Source organism: Penaeus monodon, chromosome 16 (genome assembly GCF_015228065.2).
Source record: "Penaeus monodon isolate SGIC_2016 chromosome 16, NSTDA_Pmon_1, whole genome shotgun sequence".
Classification (NCBI taxonomy): Eukaryota; Metazoa; Arthropoda; class Malacostraca; order Decapoda; family Penaeidae; genus Penaeus; species Penaeus monodon.
In genome coordinates, this window is record NC_051401.1 from 47,260,670 (window position 1) to 47,269,274 (window position 8,605).

Sequence of the window (8,605 nt, forward strand, 5' to 3'; positions counted from 1 at the left end):
GATAATGCGTAGCAAGCCCTTGCAGTAATAACAGGACACTCCTTCATCATAAAGCGAAAGCAGTTTCTCTTTGGTTTTATCCGATAAGGTGATTCCTTCAACTTCTAGTCTGCAATAAAAAGAAATGGTGATGATGATGATGATGATGATGATGATGTGATGATGATGATGATGATGATGATGATGATGATGATGATGATGATGATGATGATGATGATGATGATGATGATGATGATGATGAGAGTGAGTTTTGTTAAAATAATAGAAATGATGCTTTAAAAAATCAAGGAAAAGGGTAAACAGGTGAGTAGGAATTAAGACTAATAGCTGACCCTTGGTGACTAACCCACTTTAGAGCCATCTATGTGTTAAAAAACAATAGATGAACTTTTATTACTGTGGGCATAGCCCCTTTTAGTCTTGCCACCCGCACTTACTGGGTTAACGGTCTACAGACGACCCTTTTGGTACTTCTCAAAACAGTGGAAAATACCTTATCATAAGTATTGAGCAAACATGAAATTAATTTTAGACACTGAGGAATATGGTTTTTCACGTACTAAGTCTTCTGACATTATTTAATATGGATAAAGGGCTATGTCATTGTGCAGGATATTAAAAATAAAATTTTACAAACAACATAACCACTCTGACAAAGTGTAAACCTTTTTCAAGCACTTTTCACATCCAAGCTACGAAATTCTATAAATCACATACCTATTACAAAAGAGGGTATATTATAAAAAAAAACTGTCAAAGTTCCTGTTAAATCATAATTTCATTATATCTTCCATATAATTACAGAAAAACACCACAAAAAAACACATAAAAGAAAAATGAATAAACTGAAGCCTTACTTCTGAACCAAAAGTGGTTAATGTGTGAGGAGGTCATGCCAGTACTTGCACACGTATGTCATGAGCGCAAAAGGTCCTTTCCGGGAACGAAGAAAAGATGATGCAAAGAATCTCCCCGGGACAAGCTTCCGCGGAAACGAATTCCATTATCTGCAAAAGGGAAGGGAAATCCCCTGAGCTACTGTGTCAGTGTTGCTGTAAGGGCCTCCCACTCCTTAGCTAAATAGTTTTTCAATGGGAGAAGATAAGTATATGTGATTGTAGTTAAAATGTTTTTTCTGTCAGGGGATTTTCCCTTGCTGGAGTACATCTTAAGGGTAATTTTCCATTATTCTTAACTTTTCAGATATTCATATACATGTATTGATTTACCTTTAAAAATAGTCTTTTCCTTCTTTCAACTTTTAATTCACATAACTGCATGCTGTATTCTGAGAATCTCTAACGCTATTATGAAAAAAAATCAAGTTAATATTGTGTACACATATTTTCTACTTTCAGAAATTTCCTTAATTTACCTACCTTCTGGTATATTCCTCCATTTCTCTAAACCTACTGGGTGTTTTCCCCATTTCATCCTGATAAGAGGAAGAAAAAATTTACACTTGTCATTTATAATAAATCAAAAAAAAATAAAATATGGAATGAAAGAAAGAAAAATCTATCTACCTATAATATATATATATATATAATTATATATAATATATATTAATATATAATATATAATATAATTAATATATAATTTTTTAAAATATATATATATTATATTATAATATATATATATATATATATATATACATTATACATTAACATAATACATATACACATATACACATATACACATTTTCACATACACATACACATACACAACATACACACATTTCACACATACATAATACATACATACATATATACATACATAAATTTATACATACATACATACATAAATATATACATATATACATATATTACATACATACATACATACAACATATATATATTATATATATATATATATATATATATATATATATTTATTTTATTTTATATTAAAATATAAAAATATATATTATATATATTATATAATATATATATATATATAAGGGGCCCTGGTGGCCGAGCGGTTAGAGCATCGGACTCAAGATTGTCACGGTGGCAATCTGAGTTCGAGGGTTCGAGTCACCGGCCGGCGCGTTGTTCCCTTGGGCAAGGAACTTCACCTCGATTGCCCTCCTAAAAAAACCCACATATCGCCTTGAGAAGTCAAACATATGTGTCGTAGGGGACGTCATCACCGTGGCACAAACCGCGGTTGATTAGGAAGGGCATCCAAAACAGGCAAGGGTGTCACTGCCAAAATATAACCTCTTTAGTAGTGAATTGAGAGAGGCCTATGTCCTGCAGTGGAATGAATGGCTGTTGAAAAAAAAAAAAAAAAAAAAAAAAAAAAAAAAAAAAAAATATTTATATTATATATTATAAAATATATATATATATATAATAATTTTATATATATATATATATTCTTTTTACGTACACACACACACACACAGACAAACCCACACACAGACACAAAACACACACACACACACACACACCACACACACACACACACAACACACACACAACACACACACACACACACACAACCACCACACAAACACACAACCACAAACACACAAACACACAAAACACACAAACACACACCATCAAGCATACATAGTAACATAACATATTATTATATAATATATTTTAAAATATATATATATATTTATATTATATATATATAATATTATATATATATATATAAAGAATCAAGCAAATCTGATACTTCACAGCAACAGATCCAGACAACATGTTGGGTAACCTTTTCTTCTTCTTCTTAGCTTTATCCCATTCTTTTTATGGGATAAATTATTGATTAGGTTCTGGCAGATATCTTTTATGGCCGGATACCCTTCCTGACGCCAACCCTCTCTATTTACCCGGGCTTGGGACCAGCACCGATTTGGGCTGTCTTGCCAACCCAGTGGCTAGGTGGGCAATCGAGGTGAAGTTCCTTGCCCAAGGGAACAACGCGCCGGCTGGTGACTCGAATCCTCGAACTCAGATTGCCGTCGTGACAGTCTTGAGTCCGATGCTCTAACCACTTTGCCACCGCGGCCTCATTGCTAAACCTTACTACAAGGATATAAATAGGCCTCTCTCGTTTTGCTTGCATAACATGGGCAATCCCCGCAAAAATATAAAAGGGGCCTCTTTTTCGTTGCATAAAAGGGGTGCAAACCCCTGCAACTTTATAAATAGCCTCTCTCATTTAAATTGAAAAAACGGGGGCAACCCCCGCACATATAAAATGGCCTCTCTTTTCGCTTGCATAACATGGTGCAACCCCTAAACATTGTCAGATAAATTCTTGACAGTAAATCTCCACTCATATGCCTTTTTAAAACATATCACGGGGGAAAAAAAATATAACGGGGAAATTAACCGAATTTCCCATCCGATTTTTTGCACTCCAAATCAATAAAAATTAAAAAAAAAAAACTGGGGGACACTTGAAAAAATACCCAACAGCAAATCCTGGGCCCCATTTTAAACCCATCAACTGCAAACGGGATGAAAAAAATTAAAAAAAATTTCAGAATATTCCCCCCCCCCCCCGAAAAAAAAAAAAAAAACACAACACCCCCAAAACAACTGACAAAAAAAAAGGGGAGGGGGGGAAAAAAAAAATGCAAAATATAAAAAAAAAAAAAAAAACGACAATTCAAAAAAAACACTGAAACACACGAACAGTAAAAAAACAAACCCGCACCTAAAAAACACACTTACAGCATCAGTTCTGAGAAAAAAATCCCCTAATCAGGTAAAAAGCCCAAAAAAAACCACTGCGTTTTGTGGTCCCTTTCCCGGCCCGCTCGCGAGAGCTGACGAGTCAAAAAAAAACTTTTTGCGTAAAAACCCGGTGACGTAGGATGGGACCGATAATAAAGAACGCGTGAACAAAAAAAAAAAAAAGTGGGGAGGAGGAGGAAGGGGGGGGAGGCGGAGGGGGAAAGGGGGATGGAGGAAGGGAGGGAGGAAAAGGGGGAGGGGAGGAAGGAGGATGGAGGAAGGGGGGAGGGAGAAAGGGGGGTCCTCTCTCCTCTCTTCTCTCTCTCTCTCCTCTCTCTCTCTCTCTCTTCTCTCTCTTCTCTCTCCTCCCTCTCTCTCTTCTCTCTCTCTTCCTTTCAACTCCCCTCTCTCTCTCTCTCTCTCCTCCCTTTTTCTCGAAGGGGGAAAGGGGGGGAGAAGGGAGGAAGAGGTGGGAGGTGGAGAAGGAAGATGGAGGAGGGAGGAAGAAGAGGGGTTGGAGAAGGAGGAAGAGGGGGGAGGAGGAGAAGGGGAGGAAAGAGGGGGGGAAGGAGGGGGGGAGGAAAGAAGGAAAATGATGTGGGGGAAGGGGGGAGGAGGGAAAAGGGGAAAAAGGGAGGGAAAAGGGGGGGGAAAGGAGGAGGAGGGGGGAGGATCTCTCCCCCTCTCTCTCTCTCCCTCCTCTCTCTCCCTCTCCTCTCTCTCCTCTCTTCCTCTCCTTTCCATCTATCTGACTTTTTTGCTTGTACTGTACCTTTTTTCTTTTTTAACTAATCTTCTCTTTTTATGAATCTCGTCTCAAGCCGGTTTTTTTCCTTTGGGTTACCAGAAAAAAAAAAAAAAAAAAAGAAAAAGAAAAAAAAAAAAGGGAAAAATTTTTAAAATATATTAAAGTAAATACTATTTTTACATGAGTAATCTTAGTTTTTAATAAGAAAGTTTTTTTATTGATGGAAAGGGAAAAGAAGTACACTTTAACCCCATTTTTCATAATATGATAAAGTTTGGTTTCCCATTCCGAAAAGCAGGGGCTTGTGTGGTGTGTGGTGTTCAATAACAATATACAGAGTATCATAATAACAAAATAGTACCCCGGGTTGATTATAAAAAATTTAACTAAAAATTATATATAATATTATATATATTATATATATATATATATATATATTTAAAATATTTTTGGGGGGTTGTGGTGGTGTGTGTGTGGGTGTGTGTGGTGGGTGTGTGTGTGTGTGGTGTGTGGTGGTGTGTGGTGTTGTGTTGTGGTGTGTGGTTTGGTGTCGTAACAAATACATAGTATCAGTAATAACAAAATATGTAAACCCAAAGGGATGATTATAAAAAAATCTATAATATATATAATATATATTATATATATTTTTAAATATAATATTATATATATGTTGGGGGTGGTGTGTTTTGTGTGGTGTGGGTGTGTGTGTGGGTGTGTTTGTGGGGTGTGTGTGTTTGTTGGTGTGTACATATATTATAATTATAATTTTTATATATAAATACATATATAATATTATATATATTAATTTTTAATTATAATTTTAATATATATTTATACTCAAAAGTTAAGAGATTAACATAATTACTCACTACCACGCCCCTGACGTGGAAGGTGCCTATTTATTTATGTAGGAATACTTGTCTTTGAGTCCCTGTGACAATAATTATATACATTAACGCATCGTGTTTATTCATAGGTGTTATTTTCACCGTGCATTTTCTATCGCGGATGATGCCAATTGTCGGACTTTTTAGAAAAATCTATCAAACTGCTTTTAAGCAGTTCATACCATACCACGAGCAAAATCATTTAAAGAAAGAAAGAAAAAAAAAAAAAGAAAGAAAGAAAAAAAAGAGAGAAAGAAAAAAAAAAAAGAGAGAAAAAAAAAAAATAAAAATAAGAAAAAAAAGAAAAAAAGAAAAAGAAAAAAAATATATATTGAAATTTACCTTTTGATGTCGGTTCAGGAGAGACAAGGTTAATATCACTCTTTTTATTTATTACTATTTTTTTTCTCGCAAATTTTCGTTCAAAAAAGGGGCCCTTCTGGCCACCCCCCCTTTGGTTTGAGGGTGAAAACTGCCTTTGTTCCGGGGGAGATATGTAACACACAACCAACACACAACCACACCCACACACACCCCCCACCACATTATATAATTTTAAAAAATATATATAATAATATAATATATATATATATATATATAATATATAATATGCAAGAAGAATTTTCCCCTTGCCAAAAACGCCACAATTGCTTTCCCCAAAACTCGGAAAGACCCAAGCATTAAACCTTTCGGGGCAAAACGAGGTTATTTAATCATTTGTTTTCCCCAAATTTCATATATGCTTGAGTGTTGGGGGTGAAGAAAGGAGCAAGAAAAAGATCAAAGTTTTTTTAAAAAAGTGGTGTTACAGGGCAGTAGTGGCGTATTAGCTGGGAAAAAGGAAACAAAGATGAATGCTGAAAAAAAAAAAATTGTAAAGACCGGCGTTGGAATCTTGAACAAAAAAGGGAAAATTTAAAGTTTTTTGGTCATTAATGAAAGTAAAAGTTTGGAAAAAAACTTGTGAAAAGGGGTTTTGATGAAAACAGAGGAAGAGGCAAACGAAGACAAAATGAGCGCAAATCAAAGATATTTTCGGGTTTCGATGGTACAAGTGGAAAGAAAAGCGTAAGATCGAGTTGAGTGGCGAAGGATGGTGGAGGGTCCACGGTGCTCAAACATGAGCATACCGTTATTGATAATATATATATATACATATAATATATTATATAGTGGGGGTATTGGTTGTGTTATGTTGTTTTGTGTGTGTTGTTGTGGTGTGTGTTGGTGTGTGTTTGTGTTTGTCTGTGGTGTGTGTGGTGTGGTGTGTTGTGTTTGTGTGTGTGTGTGTTTGTGTAGTTGTGTATTTTTGTGTTGGTGTTTGTGTGTTATTGCTGTATGCATATAAATTATTGTAATATCATTGTATTTGTGTGGTGTGGGTGTGTTGTGTGTGGTGTGTGTGTGTGTGTGGTTGTTGTGTAGTTGTGTCTGTGTGTGGTGGTTTGGGCTAAATCTATATCTATATCTATATCTACTATCTAATTATCTACATTAATAAAAAAACAAATTCATAAAACAAAATCGTAAATTTAAAATTAAAACAAATATAAGCAAAGCGAGCGATTTTAAAAAAAGAAACGAAGAGAGAAAAAAATAAGGGTTGGGGGACAATGGAAAAATGACGAGAGATAATTGTGTCATTTCGAGGAAAAAAAAAGTTTACATTATTCAAATAAAAATGCAAATGATTGCAAGATGTTCAATATCAGTATACTTTTTATTAATATTTTTATTATTATGATATAAATTATATATATATTTTTTTTTCATTCTATCAGGGTTACTCCGACGTGGATTTGTTTCGTTTTTTATAAAATCCATTCCATTTTTTCTTTTCCCCTTCGACCAAATGGAAAATTTTAAAAACTATGTTTATTAAAAAAGATTGTTGCATGTTTTTTGAAAAGGAAAATTAATAAAAATTTAAGTCCACAACTGGCGTAAGCATTGCAATCTAATTATCCATTACTTTAATTTAATGAAAAATGGTTTTTGCACAAAACCCAATTTTAAAAATTTTCCTTATGCTGCTTTGGGGTTTTTTTTACCAAATTAAAACATCAAGTAAAATATCACTTTTTCGTAAAAAATCCCTTGTAACTCGTTGGGACACACCTTAAACCCACCACGATAAAATATATATAAATTTTTTTTTTTAAACAGCCATTCATTCCCTGCAGGACATGGGCCTCTCTAAATTTTCACTACAGGGGTTTTAATATGGCAGTGCCCACCCTTGCCTGTTTGGATGCCCTTCCAAATCAACCGGGGTTGTGCCACGGGGTGCCCTCCCCCACCACCCGCGTTTGACTTCTCAAGGCCATGTCGCTTTTAGGGGGGCAATCGGGGTGAAAGTTCCTTCCCCAAGGGAAAAAACGCCCCGGCCGGTGACTCAAAACCTCAACTCAGATTGCCCCCGTGACAATTTGAGCCCGATGCTTAACCGCTGGCCCCACCAGGGGCCTCAGTTTTTTATTATTTATATTAAAAATAAATATAATAATATAAAATATGCATTTTAAATAAATAAATGAATATTTTAAATTATATATATATAAAATATTATTATATATTTATTAATATATTTGTATTTTTAGTTGTACATGCGCACGCCAACCCCCAAACACACACACACAAACACACAACACAAACACCCCACAAAACAAACACACAACACACACAACAAAATATATACAATATTAGAGATAGATAGTTTGATAAAAGACATAAATGTGTATTATATATCTTCACACCCTATATACATACACATTACGCACTTGTAAATTTATATGTTAAAAATTTTGGCATGTGTGTGGGGGTGTGGGTGTGTTTGTGTGGTTTTGGGTTGTTGGGTGTGTTGTGTGTGTGGGGGTTGTGTGTGTGTGTGGTGGTGTTGTGTGTGCGCGTGCGGCGTTTTTCACTATAAAAAAGGGCCAAATAAAAGAAAAAAATTTTTTTTTTTTTATTTCCCTATTTTATTTTACGGAGAACGAAAAAAAACCCCCGTGCAAATATTTTCTTTTTTACAAAAAACACTGATAACGGGGGCCTGGGAATCCCCTCGACGAACACAGCGTCGCCCCAAAACAATAAAATCTAAAATTTTTAAAGGATGTGGGGGGAAAAGCCGGAGGGTAAAATTTGTCCGCAGCTTTGGAGTTTGAGCTTTTTTTAATTTCCCTTTAATTCCCTTCGTTTTTCCCCTTTTTTTAAAAATTAAAAAATAAGGACAAAGCTGAAATCAGGGGGGACCGCAAGCATCCTTCTTT